At 44.0% G+C, this 22,597-nt stretch overlaps 2 long non-coding RNA genes across 3 annotated transcripts in view; one reads left to right on the forward strand and one right to left on the reverse strand.

The window, feature by feature from the left end:
* Positions 1 to 22,597, reverse strand: part of LOC139439314 (uncharacterized) — an 86,772-nt gene that overhangs the window by 32,567 nt on the left and 31,608 nt on the right. The window contains exon 3 of one of the 2 annotated variants that reach the window (XR_011649256.1): positions 15,285 to 16,277. The exons of the other annotated variant lie outside the window; for it this stretch is intronic. This is a non-coding gene — a long non-coding RNA (uncharacterized lncRNA). Of the gene's footprint in view, positions 1 to 15,284; positions 16,278 to 22,597 lie in introns of those variants that run through there. 2 annotated transcript variants of the gene reach the window in all.
* LOC101445175 (uncharacterized) lies at positions 1,067 to 21,136 on the forward strand. The gene is made up of 3 exons (XR_002793867.3): positions 1,067 to 1,354; positions 18,124 to 18,214; positions 20,867 to 21,136. It is a non-coding gene; the product is annotated as an uncharacterized lncRNA (long non-coding RNA).

Raw genomic sequence — 22,597 nt, forward strand, 5'->3', positions numbered from 1 at the left:
CGTTATTTAGCCTTTGGTCAAGTAAGAATGTCGGCTCTAAAGTTCTGCGATCTGGGGTTGTACTCTCCTCCCCCCAACCTAAAATACAGCTCCACTGTTCTGTGGTGAAGCAGTGAAGACCTCCAGAGCAAGGAAATGATGATTCGTTTCATGGGCCCTCAGGGGCCACAAGCCCCATCTGAGTCCAAACATTTTCTCTGCTTTTACCAGCTGCAATCTTGCCTCCCTGTCCTGTGGGAGAAGTTACTCGAGTGAAAAGTTTAGTTTGTCCAAAGAGCCTCCTGGAAATCCTTTACTTGCCTTTAACCTGCTTGGCTGATGCCACTATCTCAGATTTTGTGGATTCTGGGTCCGGAAATGCGGAGACATCAGGTGGATTAATGCAGCTGGGGCCTGGAGTTTCTACAACCTCCAGCTCCCTGGAGAGGAAGGTGCCCCCCACTCTGTGAGCTGCCCCTTCCTTGCGTGGGGGCAGGGGGAGGAGAGGACGGAGGGGGAGGGGCGGGGAGGGAGCGGGAGGGAGAAGGTGGGAAGAGCGGTTGAAGGGAGAGGTGCCGGGTAAGGAGATGGGGAGAGGGAGGAAGGAGTAGGGGAGGGGTGAGAAAGAGGAAGGGGGAGGACAGAAAGTGAGGGCGGAGAAGGGAGAGGGAAGAAAGGACGGAAGAGGTCTCTGGGAGAGGGAGAGGCGGATGGGGGGGGGGGCGGTGGGAGGACGACCGGGAGGTGCTGAGAGGAACCAGGGCGGGGAGGGAGGAGACCGGAGCGGGAGGGCGCGTGGGGCCCGCGCGAGCCCGCCGGCCTGGCCCCGCGAGAGCGCGAGCGCGCCGCCGGAAGCCGGCGCCGGCGGCCGCCCCAGGCCGAGAACTTTCCAAAGCCGCGGGGCCGCGGAAACTTTTGTGCAGCGCGCTATAGGACGGCGCGGCGGGCCCGCCCGTCCCGCTCTGGCCGTGCGCGCCCCCGCCCCGCTCGGACCGCCACCCCCGCGCCCTCCGCGAGCCCAGGGGAGGGGGGATACCCGGGGGTGGGGTGGGGGCGGAGCGCGGGCGTTCGCGATCCCCGGAGCGGGCGGAAGTCAGGCCAGACCCGGCAGAAGGGGGGTGGGGGGCCGTGCGGGAGGGTGTCAGCCGGCTGAGGCCGGCTCAGATCGGCACTGGCCCCTTAAAAGTGGATTTAAGACCACGGAGTGTGGCCAAGCCATGCATTCTACAGTAAGCCGTGGCCGAGTGTGTCTCAAGGGTGGGCGCTTGAGGGGCCCTTCAAGGGGCTCCGTTCCCGAAAATAGGGCCTTCGTTTCTGTGGGACCCAGAAACTTGCATTGGAAAGGGGGAGAGGGATCTCATTCTTCAGGCTCCAGGTATGTGTGGATGGGAGCCTGTGCCCAGCGAGCGGCCCATCAGAAAGAGGGTCTGCGGTTCTGAAACCCTTCCCCCTGCTCCCCAGGGGGGTGAAAGGTCAGGGCCACCTGATGGGGGAACAACTTGTCCTAGTTTAGAAGGGGGGATGGTCCCCAGGGAAGACTGCACTAGAGTTCAGCGTGTCTGGAGTTCCAAAGAATAGTTTAAACACCTTGCCTCTGTTCCTGTCCTGTCCACGGTTATCTCTGGGGACGCCTGTCTTTCAGTAGTGATGTTTTATTGCTTTCGTCCTCCCTTTCTTGTTGCCCTCTATTCCCAACCCCAGGTTACAAGCTCATATATTTGATTCTAATAACACTTGATTGGGTGTTTACTGGTATTTGATTATCCAGTCTCCTCTGGACCTTGGACTTCTCATAGAAGTCCAGAGTCAACTCTGCAGACAGACTTCTCAAGGTTGAACCTCTCAGCTCCACCGGCTAATTAGCTTTATAACTTGGGACAATTACTTAACCTCTGTAGGTTTCCAAGGCTGTAAATGAGAATAATACCCACCTCCCACGGTTGACAGGAGGCTTAAATGAAGTGATTCATACAGAGTTACCTAGTCTTATCTATCAGAGCCAGGAGCCCCCTTTCTCCCAAGCTACCCTTGGGGTCTCCGATTCCCCACCATTTGCTTACCAACTCGTTATTCAGGGATTTGCTTACGTTTTCTTTGTGTATAATGGCCTTTTAAGTTATTTAAACACACCCACCTTTATTTCTATGTATCCACATTGGCACCACCTTAGTATATTGCAAGTATCTTGCATTAAATTAATGTTTGTTGGCTGAGTGATGAACTTCACTTATATCTGGAGAGTGAGATTTTTCTAGAATATTTGAAGTTATAGAAAAAGGTTACCTATATAAGGTTACCTATATAATAGGGTATGTTAGGTAGAAGAAAATTTAAAATGTGAAGTCAATTTGTTAGTTTAGGGCCATATACATGAATTATATAATCTCACCTATGTAAAGAAGACAACGTAAAAAGAAACCTGAAAGTGAATATGCCAGATGTTATAGTTGATACGTCAGTGTTTTGGGATCATAGGTGATTTTCTTTTCTCCTGCTTTATACTTTAGTCATATCCAGCTTTTCTAGAGTAATTCTATTACTCAGGAAAAGTATTTATATATATATAAAATTTAATTGTTAAAAATGATATTTTGGATAGAGATGTGATGGCCTGGGTGAGGGGTGGGGATGACTTGAAAAAAAAAAAAACTAACGTAGAGAGTTTGCTTTTGAAGGAAACAAACACAAAGAATCCCTAAGACTAAAATACTTCCCCCCTATGTTTTCTTTCATTTTTTCCCCCCCAGACCAGCCAATCTTCACTGATTGTGCTAGAAAACCAGTTGATCAGCTTGAAGTGAAAAGACATTTCCTTTTCAGTGACCAGACTAGTTGTCTTTTCTTTCCAGGGGACTTCCTTTGAAAGGTCAAGATCCCAGGCAGGGAACCAAAATCATATAAGGGCTTGTACTAAATCTAGAATTAAGGCAAAGTGAGCTGAATGGTCTTAGTGGTTCTTTCAACCAAGCCTTAACAGAATCTAGTTAACTTTCATCTTTCCAGTGATTTCCAAGATGGACCCAACATCCGTTTGCACTTTTTAAATTCTCCAATTTCCAGATTTACAATTGATTTCAACCAAAAGATTATCCTTCATTGATATTGAGAATTAGGACAGCACCCAGATTTATCTGTACAATGGGTTATTCATTCAAACCCAAATTTTACTAAGCACCTTTTAGAGGCTTAGATCTACTTATCCATAAACTGTGACATATAGAGAAATGTCTCAGGGCTTTGGTAGAGTTTAGTGGGGCACAGAGGAAGGACTAGCCAATTCTAATTCTACTGGGGCAGGAGAAGGGGGGAGGATCAGGAAAAGCTTCATAGAGAACTCGTTATCTGGACTGATGAAGAATCTTTAGTTTTTAAGTGACTAGTCCTTCCCAAGGTGAGACTAATGTTTGTTTTTTACTGTCCTTTGCCCTGATCATGTCATCTTATACATTAGCCATACTGATTACATTCTCCAGTACATTAAGGGTGTGCTTCATGATTCTTGTCTCCATGATAAATGCAGTGAGTTTGTGTATATGTGAAAATCCTATGCCATCATATTCCAAAGACTGGCCAAAATTAAAAAATATAAATTAGTCCTTTTATCAGCTGCAATTAAGATTTATGAAACATGTATGTTCAACTCTTTTAAACTAGAGGATATAATTGTACATTCATTATCTACCCTAATCTTTGAATCTCAAGCTCAGTGTGTGAGCGGTTTGAATGAAATTACTCATTGTTTTTCTTGCATTAACCCCACCCTTGATACATTGGGTTTATGAGTTTTAGCCTTTGTTTTAAGTGCTTACAGGCACTTGTAAAGCAGAGTTCTTTTAGACTTTACAATTTCTTCTAATTTTTTAAATAGTTTTCTTGTCCTCAACTAATTTGACATCAGATTTTTAAAAAAATTTTTAGTGACCTATCTTTATAGTGTCTTTTCAAAGCATTTAACTTAGTTTTCAGTCTTTTTTTTTTTGGTCCTATTTTGTTTTCTTTTGCACTCATATTTCATTGATTTATGTAATAGGCATAAGCATGGTTTAGAACAAATAACTGATTCTAAGCATATAACTTAACTGTTCTGTACAGTTCCATTAAAAAAAAAAAAAACTGGTCATGACCCAAAGACTTTATTTCAACCCAGTAAACTGAAATGAAGAGCTGCAGTTAGAAAAATATTGTGTTAGAGAGTAGCCTTCAAGCTTTCAGTGCACTTTGACATCAGTAGGTGTTAAAAGGATAAAGAGTGTCCATTAATCCAGCGAGTTGGTGAAGCAGTTGATCCATTAAGAGAGCTTCGACTGTATTAAAATTGTGTTTGATTAAATTTCTGGGCGAACCACTAGAGTTTGGAAATCCCTTTGCACTGAGGTTTTAGCTGTAGTGGTTTGAGTTTTTAAAAAGCCTGGCCTGGATCTAAAGCTCTCAAGATTAGAGTCAGTGCTAATGGCCCTCAGAGTTCAAGTTACATACTTAATCAACCATAACTGAACCATTTGAAGGCCATTTGATGATATCTTTTACAAATAAGGAGATTAATAGAGAAAATGTCTAAGTTAATCTAAGAAAGCATTTTTCCTAGTTTATGACAATGTCTGGGGCTTCTGAGACCCTCCTCTGGGACACTGGACTTAAAAGATATTTAAGGGAGCCAGAGAAGGCTATGGAAAGCAAGAATGTTTAAGTTGGAATCACATCTCCTCCGTGGAGAATCCCAGATACAAAAGATAATTGGGGGCTGTTCTGCCTAAGAGCATAGTAGAAGCAGGTGGGTGTTTTCCTGGGTTGAGAGCTTTGTTTACCCTGATCTGCAGGACTGATTATCAGGAGTTACCCCTTTCCAAAATGCCTGTTCATGGAAGAGAAGGCCAGTGAAAGGATGAAAATATCTGTGACAAAATATCTGGGAATCCCTGCCTAGGACCCTGGTATCTCTATACCCTTTAACGAAGGCACAAACACAGTCTGTATTTTTTATTTTTGAAGATATCAGGCCCCAACCCTTAGAAGATTTGATCTGCAAATTGGTGGGGCCCAGGGCTGACCAGGGTGTGCAATTTGGCACATCTCTTGTTTCTCAAGCAGTTTCTCTGAATCTTCTAAGACAGTGCTCCCTCTTGCAGTTACAGACAGGACATGATGAAGTCAGAGAGAAGCCCACCAGTTCTGTAAACAGGACTAATGGGGGAGTCAGCACAGTTTTGTAGTCCCCCAAACTCACATTGTTGATGCAGCCAGAGGGGACCAGGCTCTCAGGGACTGATTCATGCCAGCCAGCCAGGCTCCTGAAGACTCACAGTTGAACAGAATGCCAGTTCACCGTGGGGAGCTTTCACCTGCCGTGACCACAAGACTGATCCGTTCTCCAGGGCCCTCTCTTCTAAACCCTTGCTGCCTGGGGAGCCACGCTAGTAATCAGAAAGGTGTTTGGTGATCACAAAATCACAGAAGAGAAATGGATAGTTTTAAGAACTATTTCACATTGTGGAGTTTGACAGCCTGTCTCATAATCCTGTCTAGAGACTAAACTATTTGTAATCCCCAGATCTGGATCTTTGTCCCCTGGACAGTACTGGAGAAACACTGCCCAGACTTTGGTCTTTGGGTTTCCTTTTCCTAAATTCAGGATCTTCCTTCTGTTTATACATGTTTTTTTTTTCCCCTGAGATGTTAGTACCATTCGTTCTATTTCAGTTCTCTTAGTTTCACTCTAGTTATATCTTACAGTGCATCTGTGTGCTCCTGCTAGGCATTTACATAGTCTTCAGACTCAGCTTCTCAATTTTAATGAATAGAAGAATCACTTGGTGGTTGCTGGTTTTTTGTTTTTTTCCAATGCAGTTTTTTTTTTAAGATTTATTTTATTTATTTCTCTCCCCTTCTCCCCATTTTCTGCTCTCTATATCCATTTGCTCTGTGTTCTGCGTCTGCTTGCATTATCTGGTGGCACTGGGAAACTGCGTCTCTTTTTTTTTATTTATTTATTTATTTATTTATTTATTTATTTATTTATTTATTTATTTAATTCCCCCCCCTCCCCTGGTTGTCTGTTCTTGGTGTCTATTTGCTGCATCTTGTTTCTTTGTCCGCTTCTGTTGTCGTCAGCGGCACGGGAAGTGTGGGCGGCGCCATTCCTGGGCAGGCTGCTCTTTCTTTTCACGCTGGGCGGCTCTCCTCACGGGCGCACTCCTTGCGCGTGGGGCTCCCCCACGCGGGGGACACCCTTGCGTGGCACGGCACTCCTTGCGCGCATCAGCACTGCACGTGGGCCAGCTCCACACGGGTCAAGGAGGCCCGGGGTTTGAACCGCGGACCTCCCATATGGTAGACGGACGCCCTAACCACTGGGCCAAAGTCCGTTTCCCTGTTGTGTCATCTTGCTGTATCAGCTCTCCATGTGTGTGGTGCCACTCCTGGGAGGGCTGTGCTTTTTTTCATGTGGGGCAGCCCTCCTTGTGGGGTGCGCTCCTTGTGCATGGGACACCGCTTCATGGCACGGCCCTCCTTGGGCGTGACAGCACTATGCATGGGCCAGCTCCACACTGGTCAGGAGGCCCTGGGGATCAAACCCTGGACCCTCCATATGGTAGACAGATGCTCTATCAGGTGAGCCACGTCCCAGTGCAGTTTTATGACCTTTGCCACCAGAAGTCTTGGAGTTTTTTTTTTTTTTTTAATAATGAGACACTCTGCCAAGATACCTTTTCTTTTCTTTTTTTTAAAAAGATTTATTTATTTATTTCTCTCCTTGTCCCCCCTCCCCCATTGTCTGTTCTCTGTGTCTATTTGCTGCGTCTTATTTCTTTGTCAGCTTCTCTTGTCAGCGGCACGGGTATCTGTGTTTCTTTTTGTTGTGTCATCTTGTTGTGTCATTTCTCTGTGTGTGCGGCGCCATTCCTGGGCAGGCTGCACCTTCTTTCGCGCTGGGCGGCTCTCCTTACGGGGCACACTCCTTGCGCGTGGGGCTCCCCTACGCGGGGGACACCCCTGCGTGGCAGGGCACTCCTTGCGCGCATCGGCACTGTGCATGGGCCAGCTCCACACGGGTCAAGGAGGCCCGGGGTTTGAACTGCAGACCTCCCATGTGGTAGGTGGATGCCCTAACCACTGGGCCAAGTCCAGTTCCTTGGTGGTTTTTTTAAAAGGTTTATTTATTTATTTCTCCCCCTCCCTCTATTGTCTGCTCTCTGTGTCTATTCGCTGTGTTCTTCTGTGTCTGCTTGTATTCTCATTAGGCAGCTCCGGGAACCGATCCTGGGACCTTCCAGAGTGGGAGAGAGGTGATCATTCTCTTGCGCCACCTCAGCTCCCTGGTCTGCTGCATCTCTTATTGTCTCTCCTCTGTGTCTCTTCGTTGTGTCATCTTACTGTGTCAGCTCACTGCATGGGCCAGCACTCCTGCACAGGGCAGCACTCCGTGTGGGCCAGCTTGCCACATGGGCCAGCTTACTTTCACCAGGAGGCCCTGGGTATTGAACCCTCGATCTCCCATGTGGTAGACAGAAGCCCAATTGCTTGAGCCACATCTGCTTCCCCAGAACTCTTGATTTTTAAGTTTATGTTGAAACCTAAGAATACTCCTTTATAAATAAGCACCACAGATGCTGTTAACATCCTTTAATATCTGTTGATTTTTACTAGTTTCTTTCTTGGAGCATAATTCAAGTTCCAAGCTCTGGAGACAGCTAGCTGGTCCTACTTTGATAATATTTACAGTTTTAGGGTCCAGATATTTACCCCTTAAGAGTTCAGAATACAGTGGGTGTCCTAAACCAGTTCACTCATTCATTTAACAAAATATTTTGAACAACAGTCAATAAGTCAGTAAATATACCAGAAGGTAACCAGTGCTAAGGGAAAAATAATCACGGTAGGGGGGTTCATGAGTGTAGAGATCTGGGGCATCACTCTTTTAAATGGGGTGTTCTGGGTTGGCCTCACAGACAAAATGACATTTGAACAAAGACTCAAAGGTGATCCATGTGGCTCTCTGGGAGAAGCCAGTATAAAGTCCATGAACAGAAGCTGGAGCACATCTGATGTGTTTCCAGGAACACTTGGGAGGCCAGTGTGGCTGGAGTAGAGTGAGAGAGGAAGGGAGTGGCAGGAGCTGAGGTCAGGAAGGCTGGGGGAGGGGGAGCGGCGGTGTGAGCTCTTGTAAGGCATTGCGATGTTGGCATTTACTCCAAGTGATATGGGAGCCATTGGAGGGTTTAGAGCAAGTCAGATGTGATCTGACTTACACTTTTGAAGTATCCTTCAGCTGCTGTCGGGAGATGCAGGAGTGGAAACAGGGAGGCCAGTGAGGAGGCAACTGCAGTGATCCAGGTGAGAAATGATGACGGCTGGCAATAAGGTGGTAGCAGAGAAGGTGGTGAGAAGTGGTTGGATGCTGGAGATAATTTGAAAATAGGACCAACGCAATTTCCTGACAGGTTAGATGTGGAATACGGAGGAAGGTCAAGGAAGTCTCTAATCCAGGTGAATCTCGGAATTCTTGCTTGGAATGCTGTGCAGAAGCATCCCCAGCTGAGGATGCATGTGGCCCCTGTGTTGCTGGCACCCATCTTACACCCCTGAGGAGAGCCAGCCATAGGGTAGAGCCAACACCGTGTTTGGCAGGGTGGAGCAGTAGCAAGAAACTGCTTCTGAAGACAGTGCTGGGCCACTGGATTAATACCTGAAGCCTAAGCTACCTCTGCATTGTCAGTTCTGTGAGCCAATGGGTCCCTTTTGTTATTTTCTGTTACTTGCATCCAAAAGCATGCTTACTGTTACTCAGATCCAGACTCTGAGAACTCATAAATGTACTATTAGCCTGTGGAATGTTTTCACAGTTCTACCAGAGCTGATCTACAGACCTCAGGGATGACTTTCCCAACACTTTGTTCTCATGTCGCTCCCATCTCATTCAATTGCGCTCTTGGCAAACCCTTTAGAGCACTGTTTCAGGAGCAGAGCCAGATCTAGAGACCATGGTAGAATGGCCAAAATTATTGGCATTTCAGGGTATTAGCACATTCCTGTAAGGTAGATAGTAATAATGCTGTTATTTGCTGATATATCTTATTTTATAAATCTGAGATCACATATGAAGTGACTTACCCAGGATCAGAAAAATCTCCTATTTCAAATAAAAGATTAGTTTACCTGATTAACCAATCACAATCCATTGTCACATAGTAGAGAATAGAGCTTTGCAGTAGGAAACCATCTGGTCAACTTCTTCACTGAGCAGCAATATATTGGTACAGATACAACAGATCTGAGCCTCAGCTTTCCAGGTCTAGTAACTACTGGCTCTTCACTCAGAGTGATTAGGCTGAAAAGGATCAATTCACCATAGCCAAATGTATAAGAGACTGATGTATAAACCAGCTCATCATATTATTTATAATAGGGCAGGGTTTTTTGTTTGTTTGATTTTTTAGATACCAGGTCTGGGGATTGAACCCAGGACCTTGTATGTGGGAAGCTGGTGCTCAACCACTGAGCCATATTGGCTCCCCTGAGTTTATTTTTTCATTTGTTTGAAATACCGGATATCAAACTCAGAACCTTGTACTTGGGAAGCAGGTGCTCAACTGCTTGAGCTACATCCACTCCCCAGACAGTGTTTCTTAAACTTGAGAATTTGTAGACTCTTTAATGCATCCCAGTTTAAGAAACTGCATTCAAACTTACATTATGAGACTTTGGATAATCACCTGACCAAAACAGTCAAAAATACAAATCCATTCTGGGCAATGACATTACCTAGCACTACTGTGTAAAAAGGTGGCCATCCAGGTAATGTTTGCATTAAAGTTTTTATATTATCTTTAAAATGAAAACACAAAATTGAAAAATTCTTCCAAAGAATTCATGGACCTTGGAGAATATGATTAAAGACTCCAGTCTGAAAAACAATGCAATAGGACATAGGCTTTGTTTGAAAACTGGGGCCAGTTGTGTACACAGGATGCTCTAGAGCAAGTCCACTCAGGAAACCGGATTGCAGATCAGAGGGTAGATTGGTTGGTGTAGAATAAGAACAGAGGCTGTTTTCACGGAACGCAGCCCCTGGATGGGGAGCTAGTCATTCTCTCTGTGTCTGCTCTACAGAGATTTCTGGTTAAGACTCGCATCAGTTATGGGAAACCCAACACCAGCTTTCTTGCATTAAGGTAGGAAAGCACTGATGATTAATTCTTTACTAACTTTCCTTTTCCTAGACTTTATTTTGAAACCAGGAACCCTCCTACCACTGCATCATTTCTAGGTAAATTCGGAATTGTGCCCTCATCCTGACAAGGAAAGGACTTGGAACTCCAGAGGCCATGTTCTTTTCACCTTCCACCTTGCTAGTTTCTGCCACTGAACTGAGAGTCCCCTACCTGCTATTGGAGATAATGAAAGCAAATTTTTAATCTCTTTCCGTTTTGTCTGTAGCAGACTGAAAGTCAGTCATCTTTTCACATGTCTTCTCCCAGCGCTCTCTGCCTACCCCTATTTTAGATTTGCCTTTGACCAACTGTCCCCTTTCCCACCTCCAGTCTCAACTAGAGTTGGGGCTAGGAACTAAGGAGCACCCACCACTCATTGCTACGCACTCCCTCCTAACTCAGGACCCAGACTGACTTAGAGCCAGGCTTGGTGCTGGACTGCCTCCAAGCAGGCTGAGAGAGTGCCCCCTGTTCCCAGGCAGCAATTGTGGGGCAGCATTCCATCGGCAATTCTTCCCTGGCTCCTCAGAGCTGGGTAAGAGCATACCATCCCTTGGGCCAGTTGGCAAATGCCTGCCTGTTCTACACTTGGATCAAAACAGAGGGAGCAGCATGCCTGGCCTGTCTTAGAAGGAGAGGGCTCCCAGGGAGCACTAGCTGGGGAGCATCCTTGCCAAATCCTCCTTTTCCTGATCTGCCCTACCCAGTCATGCTGACCCCTGTGCCTGCCCCATCAGTGACCTCATGTGCCATTCGTTCCAGCCTAGCAGCACTACTGCTGTTGCCTTTATCCACCCTACCCCGTCCTACCTGTGTAAATGTTTCCTCCAGGAAGTCTCCCACGAGCCACGAGCCACGACCAGAAAGAATCCTTTCATTATTTTCAACTCCCATGCCCTTTTTTCGGGAGCTCTCTTCAAATGCAAACAACTTTCTGGTTCCTATTGTAACTCTTGTGGTTTGTTACTTATCTATTCTTCCAGGATATAAAGTAGATAGATCACGGGGGCATGTCTGATTACTTTGTTTTTCCCCATAAGGTACTTCATCAATACTTGTCAAATAATAGTAAATCAAAGGCATTGGACACATGATACACAAGGTACAGAAACTTTACACGTTTTTCTTGAGAAGCTTTCCTTTAAGCAGCGCTGCCCTGGGAGTCCTCTGACCTCCTCACACAGCTGCACCTAAAGGGATCTGTCACAGCTGGGGGCCTCCTGGGCTTTGATCTGGCAGGAAGCCAGCATCTCTTCCAATTGGTCAGTGTCCAGGCCACACCCATTTAAAATATTTAGACTATCCTCACTACTTCTGAGACAAGCAGCACTCCACCAAATGACAGAGGACAGACCCTGGCTACAAAAGCATGCCACAGCAGCAAGACCTTTTTACCATGTGAGGTGCAGGCAAAGTGTGTTGAGGGAGATGAGAGAAGGTGGGGAGGCTGTGTGGTTGGGAGCTGGAAAGCAGGGAAAATCATTTCATCTGCTGTTAATTACTTGTGTGTGTAACCTTGGGCAAAAGAACACTGGCCTGTGAGTCTAAAGACCTGAGTTCTAGTTGTGGTGCCAACACCTGCACTTGGTCTTGGACTAGTCACTTCATCTGTAAGGGAAGGTGGATGGACCATGCTATAGTGAGATATGGGGTGGTCAGTGGATGTTGACCGTCATGAATGGAGCCTTGAGAGTAGCTGAGTCAAAGATAGAGATAAAGATTTTAGGTTGAGCCTTCTTGTAGAAGAAAGTATTCGTTTTCTTACTGTACCTTAACAGAATATGTTAGCTCTAGACCAAGCCTTGGAACTGGCAAAAAATGGAAAAAATAAACAGGAGGTTATGTAAATATCTGATGAAAGAAAGACAGAGAGAGAGTGAGAGAAAGAGGAAGGAAGGAAGAAAGAATGAATCACAAATCATTAGCTGGTTAGAGTTCCCCGTGCAAATACAATTGCCTAATAGAAGAAAAGGAAATAGAGCAACTGTTGGTAAATTACCAAAAAGCAGAAGTTGAGTTCGTTTCACATGAGTATTTAAAACTTTCAGCCACACACCCGGGTCTTAGTTTGGCATCTGGGACCTGGGAAAGGCCTGAGCGTGTTGGGCAAAATCAGATTTAAGATGTGCACAACTAGAGAATGCAGGCCGGATCTGGGCATGTGGGGGTTGTGCTGGGGGTGATTGTTTGAGCAGAGCCACTTAGCAGCCGTGAACACCACTCAAACCTGGTTATAATCCATGGAACAGAAATATGTTGTGGACTGTATTAGTCAGCCAAAGGGGTTTGATGCAAAATACCAGAAATTGGTTGGTTTTTATAAAAGGTATTTATTTGGGGTAGGAGTTTAAAGATACCAGGCCATAAAGCATAAGTTACTTTGCTCATCAAAGTCTATTTTCATCTTGGACAAGATGGCTGCTGATAGCTGCGAGGGTTCAGGCTTCCTCAGTTCCTCCCTTCCAGGGTTTTGCTTCCCTCTGGGTTCAAGGTTCCTTTTGTTCCGAGGTTTGTTTCTCTTTCCTCTGTGCTTATTTCCTGGGACTCTAGCTTAAGAGTTCAGCATCAAACTCCAACATCAGAAACCCTTCCAACTCTGTCCTTTGCCATACCTTTTATCTTTGGTGGGTGGGGACTCAGCGCCCTAATGATGTGGCCCAATCAAAGTCCCAATCATAACTCAGTCATGCCCAGGTTCAGACCAGTTTACAAACATAATCCAATCTCTGTTTCTGGAATTCATAACTATGTCAAACTGCTACACTCCACCCTCTGAATTACAAAAAGACATTACAATATTTTTAAAAACTCTTAAATCAGTAACAATGCAAGTAGTAAATCATATCACAATCTATTTAAAGAAATAGTTTGTCTTGGGGCAAAGTTCTGTCTACTGTAAGCCTCTGAAACTTACAAAACAATTTATCTGTTTCCAATACACAAATGGACAGAAAAAGGATAAATATTTTTATGACAATAAGGAGAAATTGGGAGGGAAAACATGAAGTTATGGGTCCTCTACAATTCAGTAAACCTGCAGGGCATCCTCCATTCGAGTTTAAAGTCAGAGTCATTCTTAAGAAGATGGCTTCTTCTCCTTGGGGCCATATGGGGACCTACCTTTTCCACTGGCTTTCTCAATGGCCATTTTCTTGTTTCCACCCTCATCAAGCATCTGGGTGTTGACCAAGCTCCAAATACTTCCCTCCAAGAGTGTTGGGGTGATTGCCACACCTTACCCAATCTTTGGGTTAGAGTCTTAGCCCCCCTAGTATAATGATGTGAAGACAACATCCCCCTAACATTTGGCATACAGGCTCAGTCCTCTCAGAGCAATGAGTTGACTATCTGGCCTTTCCTAATCTTTGGCAGACAGGCTCAACCCTCTCAGGGCAACAAGTTGACCACCTGCCCTAACCTTTGGGGGAGATCCACCCCTCTCAGACCTCCATGTGTGGGGTGCTGACCTTAACTGCCCTAATCCTTGGGGAATGTGCTTCACACTCTCTGTACCCTGGGGCAACAGAATTTTCCCAGATCATCAGACAGGAACATTGGCCTTCTTCAACTGCTGGGGCAAACTCACCCTTTCTGTACACATGGGTGGGGTTCCTCTCTTGGCCCAAGGTGATGTTCTAATTCCGGATCTCACCTTCCATGGTTTTCCTCTTAAAGATGTTTTTCTTTCAATCTCTCCTTTCTATGCCCTTTTTTTCCCCCAGGCCGACAGTGGTTTTGTTTGTACAGCTCTCTCAAAAACCTTGTTGGTTTAACATGCAGGAAGTAGGGGTCCAAGCCATCAGCCAGTAAGACTTTCCACAAGTCTTTTTGAGATAACTGCATCTTCATCCTGATTTACAAGTTCAAAGTTTAATTAATTCCTCCAGTGAGACACTTTGATCTGGGAGCTTGATTTTCAGAGACTTGGAATTTCCAGAATCAGTTTCTGTTTTCTTTGTGCCCAACAGTTCAGTCCTCAGCATATCTCTCTCATCTAGCATTTTGCTATAAGCTGCAAGCAGAAGCCAAGCCACACTCTCCAGCTTTACTTTGGAAAGTTCTTCAGCTAAATGCCCAGGTGTGCCATTTTCAAGTTCTGCCTTCCATAAAACCAGGAGTTAATCTTGTTAAATTCTCTGCAACTTTAAAACATGGATTGCCTTTCCTCCAGTTTCCAATAATAGTTTCATCATTTACTTCTAAGGCCACATAAAAAGTCTCTTTAGCATCCATATTGCTATGAACAGTCTCTTCAAAGCAATATAGGCCTTTTCCATCAAGCATCTCACAATTCATCCAAAAAATACCCCTTACCCATTTATAAAACCCTTCCAGCATTCTGGTAATTGCAAAAGTACTTCCCCACTCCTCAGTACCAAATTCTGTATTAGTCAGCCAAAGGGGTCTGATGCAAAATACGAGAAATTGGTTAGTTTTTATTTATTTGGGGTAGGAGCTTAAAGATAACAGGCCATAAAGCATAAGTTACTTCCCTCTCCAAAGTCTATTTTCATGTGTTGGAGCAAGATGGTTGCCGACATCTGTGAGTGTTCAGGCTTCCTGTGTTCTTCCCTTCCAGGATCTTGCTTCTCTCTGGGTTCAGGGTTCCTCTCTTCCCAGGGCTTGCTTCTTCCTGGGCTCAGTGTTCCTCTCTTCCTGGATTCTTCCCTTGCTTCTCTTTCCTCTGTGAGCTTACTTCCTGGGGCTCCAGCTTAAGGCTTCAGCATCAAACTCCAACATCAAAAACCCTGTCCTTTGCCATGCCTTTTATCTGCCCTAATGACGTGGCCCAGTCAAAGCCCCAATCATAACCCAGTCATGCCCAGGTTCAGACCAGTTTACAAACATAATCCAATATCTATTTTTGGAATTCATTACTATGTCAAACTGCTGCATGGACTTTCTAATTTCTCAGACACATGTTGAATTTCAGGAATCCTGAAAACTGCATGGGAACATTCCCTAAACTGTTCAAGATCAACCCCCTGATTGGTTGACCAGGAAGATAATTTTCTAGGTTTGGGAGATATTTGGAATCTGAAACTCATGGAAATAAGCATTATTATAATAGTTTAAAATATGGGACAAAAATGGCAATTTTTAAAACTTTTTATTTTGAAATAATTTCAAATTTATAGGACAGTTGAGAAAAATAATACAAACCTCATTCAGAAATCTCCAACATAACCCTCTCCTCCAGTTACCCAGACCCATCAATTTTTACATTATGCCACTCTCTTTTCTTTCCCACCCTCTCTTCCCCCACTTTCTCTTTATTAGAAATGTTGTGGGTTTACATAGCAATCATGCATAAAATACAGGATTCCCATATACCAGCCTATTTTTCACACCTTACATTGGTATGAAACATGTTACAATTTTTTAAAAATGTATTTTATTTTTTAAAAAATTTTAATGTGTTTTTTGAAGATACATAGATCACAAAAAAACATTTGTTATAATTAATAGCACATTTTTATAATCATACTATTAATTATAGTCCAGGGTTTAACTTAGGGTTCACTGTGTAGTATAGGTCCATTGATTTTTTTTTTTCTTCTTTTCTTTTTCTCTCTCTCACATCTGTCTTTTGAACATTTGAGAGCAGCTTGCTTACATCAAATGTTTTGAACATCTGAGAGACATCATAATTCTTTTTTTTTAAAGATTTATTATTTATTTCTCTCCCCTTCTCCCCCCCACCCCCCGTTGTTTGCTCTATGTGTCCATTCGGTGTGTTTTCTTCTTTGTCCACTTGCAATCTTGTTAGCAGCACTGAGAATCTCTTTTTTATTGGGTCATCTTGCTGCATCACCTCTCCATGTGTGCGGCACCACTCCTGGGCAGGTTGCGCTTTTCTCGCATAGGGCGACTCTCCTTGTGGGGGTGCACTCCTTGCGTGTGGGGCTCCCCTATGCGGGGGCCACCCCTGCGAGGCATGGCACATCGGCCAGCTCACAACACAGGTCAGGAGGCCCTGGTTTTGAACCTTGGATCTCCCATATGGTGGGCAGACGCTCTATCAATTGAGGCAGCTCCACTTCCCATACATCATAATTCTTGAACACAGAATACTTCCATGTACATTTCCTACAAACAAGGATATTCACTTATGTAATCACCTTAAATACAGTTATCAAGGTCAGGAAGTTTAACATTGATATAAAGGTTATAGTCTAATTCCAAATTTTTCTTATGTCCCAATAATGTCCTTTTTTAAATTTATTGTTTTGTCTTTTTTTAAAAGATAAATAGATCACACAAAATCAATAGTGTCCTTTTGAGCTCTTCCCCTTCCATTCTTAGATACCATCCACTGTCATGTATTGCATTTAATTGTTATTATTTCTTTAGTTGCTCTCTTTCTCCCTCTTTTTCTAAATTATGGAAACATATATATAACACAAATCTTCACACCTCAACCCCTTGCAAGTCTCCCAATCAGTGGGATTCACAATGTGGCAGTACACTCACCACCTTCAATTACTAGAACTCTCCCTTCACTCCAAACAGAAACCGTGCCCTCATTTTGCATTAACTCCCCATTGTCCCTCCCCCCCCACCGCGGGTAACCTGTACTCTATTTTTTGTCTCTATGACTTTGCTTATTCTCTGATGTTTTCTTTGTGTTTACCATGGGGCTTAAATTTAACATCCAAAGCTATACCAACAGAGATTGCAATTTTAACAATATGCACTTAAACTTGAATTGTTATCATTGGTGAGCCAGATATCAAATTTATCCAACTCATAATTCCCAGCCTGTTTTTTCTCCACATAAAAGCCATAAATACAATATCAAGTGGGAAATAAATCTTGATGAGTGAGTAGTGGGACAGCTGATTGTTTCCCTGGCAAAGAGAATTTTTATAACTCATTCATATGATATTGAATAAATGCCAAGACTTGCTGTTGGCTATTAATTTTTCCCTACAAAAATCTGGTTTCTCTTTTTAATTTTGGTATGAAAGCAGTTTTATTGTAGTCTTCAGAGAAAGAGTACTACCTGAGACCAGCAATGACAAGTAGGGCCTGAGTTTTAGCAAGGGGAGCTTTGTTATGAAAACAGGATTTGAGGGATGGTATTTTTAAACATTCTGCCTCAGAAAATTAAGTTTTCTGATTGTTCTTGTTTTTAAAATACAAGTATAGAAAAACCATATTGGATTAGTTTCATGATAAGAGAATAAGTTCCCAATTCTGCCATACCAGACATAGCTTAGCTAGTGCTTTGATTTTACTGTATGTTTAATTTTGTTTTTTTTAAGATTTATTTTATTTATTTATTTCTCCCCACCCCCTCAGTTTGCACTTTGCTGTGTCTGTTCATCTTCCTTGTTTCTTTTGGAGGCACCGGGAACTGAACCCAGGACCTCTGATGTGCGAGGGAAGTGCCGAGTCACTTGAGTACCTCCATTCCCTGCTTTGTTGTGTCTTTCATTATGTTTTTTCTTCTTGTGTCCCTTGTTGAATCATCTTGTTGTGTCAGCCTTCCATGCCTGCCCATCACATCAACTCACAGTCTTGCTCGTCTTACCAGGAACCTCTGCTCCCTGCTTTTCTGTGTCTCTAATTATATTTCTCTTCTTGTGTCTCTTGTTGCCTCATCTTTTTGTGTCAGCTTGTGGTGCCTGCCCGTCATGCCAGCTCACTGTCTTCTTTAGGAAGTACTGGGAACTGAACCATGGACCTCCCATGTGGTAGGTGGGAGCTCAATTGCTTGACTCAAATCCACTTCCCTATATGTTTAATGTTGACAAAAACTTCAAATTTAAGTCTTACAACTAAGAAGCAGCATCAACAATGATCTCCTTCAGGCTTCTGGTCAAATGCCACCCTGCACTCTTTCTCACTTCATTGAAGCACTCCTCACTTTCCAACCTGCTAATTTACTTATTAATGTGTTTATTATTTGTTGTCTGTCTTCCTTTCCTAGAAGGTGACTCCCACAAAGGCGGAATTATCTGTGCTGCCCGCTGACATCCCTTTAGTACCATGAAGAGTGCCTGCTACATAGAAGGCTCACAGTCAGTATACGTCTATATATCTGCACCTTCAAATCCTTTTCTGTTCATAGGATACTATCAATATTTCTTAAAAACAAAACTCCTGTGAGTGTATGAGATCAAAGTTTCACCAGAGTATTGATTTGGGGTACAAATGCTTAGAGTGCCCGTCTCTATTTGAATATTTACTAGAAGCAGCTAAGTCCCAACTCTGTCTCAGACACAAAGAGAAAGCTCTTCCAGTTATTAGAAAGTAAAATCAGCATGTATTTGTACAGCATATATTTCTGGGTACCCAGTGCTAACTTTGCAGTAGGGCTCCCCCAAAAGGAGAAGGCCCTGTCCTTATTCTCAACAAGTTTGCCATTGGGCTGGAGAAGTTTCTATAGTAGTGGCTTCCTTATGGATCCTGACTTTTAGCAAGAAGATCTATATATCGTTAACAAAGGGACTGCTCTAAACTGAGGGCCTTTTTTTCCAGGACAATGCAGATTGTTAAAACCATGGGGAGCAGATGTGGCTCAAGCGGTTGAGCACCTGTTTCCCACACTGGAGGTCCTGGGTTCAGTCTGGTGCCTCAAAAAACAAAAAAAACAAAAAAAAAACCCCTCCAGACAAACAACAAGGAAGCAAACAAACAGAAAAAAACAGTCCATCTCAGGGGAACCAATGTGGCTCAGTGGTTGAGTGCCGGCTTCTCACATATGAAGTCTGGTGTTTGATCCCTGGCCCAGGTACCTCAATAAACAAACAAAACAGAAACCAAAACCACATGGAACCACTTGCTAAGATCAGTAGTAGCTAAATCCTTTGCCCTGCTGACTAGAGATTTTTAAAAGCAATTCTTTGAACAGTGAGTCTAAGCTGATTATTTTCAAATTATCTCTATATTCAAGTGCTCTTGGGATGAAGGCAGCTTGTGTATTTCCCAGTCATCCCCTCCTTGCTGTGAACGATTCTGTCATGACAGATGCCCACTCTCTTGTCTATTAAGACCCATGTCTGTGATTGTTACCCTAGCTCACCAGCCAGAGCTCCCCATGTTCCCCTAGTCTGTTCCCCTCCCCCCATGTCCTCACCGGGATTGACGCAGTCATCTGCTGGTCTCGCTGTCTCTCCAGACCCTTCCACCTCTAGCCATCTCTGCGCACCAAAAACCAGATTAATACTCCTGAATTGTGGCTCTCACCTTTTCAGGCCCCTCTTTAGAAATGACAGTTCATAGAACTAAATCCAAACTCCTCTCTTTACGATTTTAAATCTTCCATCCAATGGGTCCGTCAGCTCCTACTCTTTGCTGGAATGAACACTCTCCTCCAATCTGGTCTCCCTGATGTTCTTTTCCCTTCCACTTTGTCATTATGCTGGCCTTCACTCCCCGTGCTATACCCATCTCTCTGCCTTTGTTTATTCCATTTCTCATCGATCTATCCATTCATTCACTGAGTAGGTATGGAGCTTCTACCATATACTAGGCAGTGTTTGGGGCCCTGGGAATACAAACTCAACAACTTGGAATGAGCCCTCTCTCCTTCCTCCTCAACCCAGAGCAATCCAAATCCTACACCACCTTCAAGAGCCAGTTCAAACCTCATCTTCCCAAAGCGTTCCCTGACTGACCCCTCTGGACAATGGAAGACAGCAGAGTGTAATGGTTAGAGGTGGGGTTCTTAACAAGGGGTTTATGAACTTGAATTGAAATTCATAAAAACATTCTTGTGGGGATGTGTTGGTGTGGATGTGGTATATTTATTAAATAATATACAGTATAGTGTGGACTTAGTAGGGGGTCTGTGGTTTTCACCTGACTGGCAAAGGGATCCGTGGAACAAAAAAGGTTAAGAACTCCTGGATTAGAGCAAGGACTTGGAAATCAGATGAATCTGGACGGGAATTTTTGCTCTGCCCTCAAATACCTATGAAATATTGGACAAGTGACACAACTTTTCTAAGGCCCCCTACCTCATCTATAAAACAGGGATCATAGTACCTCATATATTTATTGTGAGGAAGAAGAGAGATTAATAATCAATGGTGAGGGAAGCGGATTTGGCTCAACAGATAGGGTGTCTGCCTACCACATGGGGGGTCCAGGGTTCAAACCCAGGGCCTTCTGATCTGTGTGATGAGCTGGCTCATGCACAGTGCTGATGCACGCAAGGAGTGCCGTGCCGTGCAGGGGTGTCCCCTGTGTAGGGGACCCCGTAAGAAGAGCCTCCCCACGTGAAAAAAGTGCAGCCTGCCCAGGAGTGGCGCTGCACACACACACAGCTGACGCAGCAAGATGATACAACAAAAAGAGACACAGATTCCCGGTGCCGCTGACAAGAATACAAGCAGACACAGAAGAACACACAGCAGACACCTAGGGGTGGGGGGCAGGGAAGGGAAGAGAAATAAATAAATAAATAAATAAAAATCTTTTTAAAAAATCAATGGTGATATTGCTTTTTTCTTTTTCTTCTCTACAAGCTTATAACAACATAAATGATGCCTGGTCACTCAAGAATAAGTGAATATTGCTTGTAATGTTCTTGTGTTTTATGAAACTCCATCCTCTGTGAACTCGACAGAACTTAACAAATGTATAGTGAATTTATGCTCAGTAATGCACAGTTAGAAGACATTTGGTGCTCTCATTGTTTCTCTTCTATTAAATCCCCATTTCCTCAGGGACACCAGCTTCCGGCTGTCCTGTCTACACTGGCTCCCCAGTCAAGACGAACACTTTCTATGAACTGAAAGTCATCAAGATGGGAACGGAGATGCCTTCACCTGATCTGGGGCTAAAGGATGGTGGTGGTGGGGGTTGTGGAGGGATTTTTACAGACTGGAGAGTGCCTTTATTTCCAGCAAGTGTTAAGTGGCCATAACAAAGTAGAACCCATGGCTTCAATTTGATCTGTCAAAAATGGAATTAAAAGTAAATTTGAAGTTTCACAACATTGTTCTCTCTATTACGGGTGCTACTGTGCATTAAAATCATCTGTGAGGCTCATTGGGATGGGCAGAGATTCAATCACTGCTAATGGCTCAAGGAAATGGGGTGGTGAGAATTAGGGTCATCCATCCCAACTGGGGCAAGAAGGAGAATCAGGAAGTGAGTTTTTCAATCTTGACATCTTGCCAGCTGGAGCTGGAGGAAATGTTTTTCTGAACTCATTGAGCAGCCTACTTACAAATCACAGAGATAGCTACATTCAATGAAAATAGATAGAATCTTTATGTGGTCTAGTTAAAGATTTGTACTACCCACTCAGAGTTGTGCAGAGCACCCCTTAGAGACTTTCAAAATGACTAGGTAGAAGCCCACTTTAACAAATGCCACGATAATGACTGGTTTTATTCAATGAGGCTATTTACATATACCCAGCAACAGTTTGGACTGTTAAAAACACAAGATGACAGATGTGTTCCTCTAAATCTTGCACACTTGCCATCTAGTTAATGAACATATATTGTCTTTGAGGTATAATTAGGTGTGGTATCTATTTTTTTAATAACTATTTAGTGTTACAGCATCTAAGAATGAATATTCTAAATAGGTTGCAAATCTACTTTAGAGTTTTCCAAAAAACTTTCACATGATCTTATGATTCTTATGACAACCCTGGGACAAAAAGAAGTAGATAATTGTCACTGTTTCATAATTGATGATAGAGGTTAAATGACTTGCCTAAGGTCACTAAGCTTGTTTATTATTATGATTACTATACTGACTCCTTCACATACGTCTCTGATTTTTCTGCTTTTCTGTCTGGGACACAGATTTCTGGAATGCATGTGCCCCTGACCTGCTTTAGCCTACTCTGGGCTGGGGAGAAGGGTGCCTCTGGCTGAGTCCTTGGCTTTCACAGGGGTAGACAGGACTGGAAGCCTGGCCTTGCCCTCTGGCCCACTTCCTAGTTTTGCCTGGGGCCAGGTCTGAACAGGATAGTTAGAATTGGAGCCCTTTTTACATTACATGCTTTTCTGGTTTCTAAAAATGAAAATAGCAAGAAACCCCTGCAGCAAGAGTGTGTGTTCCAGGTACAGTGCTCCCTGCCAGGCTCCACCTGTGGGAGGAGCTTCCTTTGGGGCATTCCTACTCCCCTGCCTTGCTTGGTGTGTGATCGCTCTGGGAGTTATAAAGATAAATCACATTCACTCATGTCCTGGTCTGTTGGATTAGCGTGAAATGCAGTAGGTTGTATGGATTCATTTTCACTAAAACAAAACAAAACAAAACTGTTTCTTAGAGTTGGGAGATGCACAGGTTTCCAGTATTATGCTGAAGCTTTAAGAAGGGACCCTTCTGAGCTCCTGAGGAGTTGGGCTGGCTGATGGAGCCGAGGAAGGAGCAGAGGGGAGCAGCACAGGCTGATGCATGCTGGTTGGTGGTGGGCATGGGGCTGGGGTCTTGGC

The sequence above is a fragment of the Dasypus novemcinctus genome, chromosome 7 (genome assembly GCF_030445035.2).
Source record: "Dasypus novemcinctus isolate mDasNov1 chromosome 7, mDasNov1.1.hap2, whole genome shotgun sequence".
Lineage (NCBI taxonomy): Eukaryota > Metazoa > Chordata > Mammalia > Cingulata > Dasypodidae > Dasypus > Dasypus novemcinctus.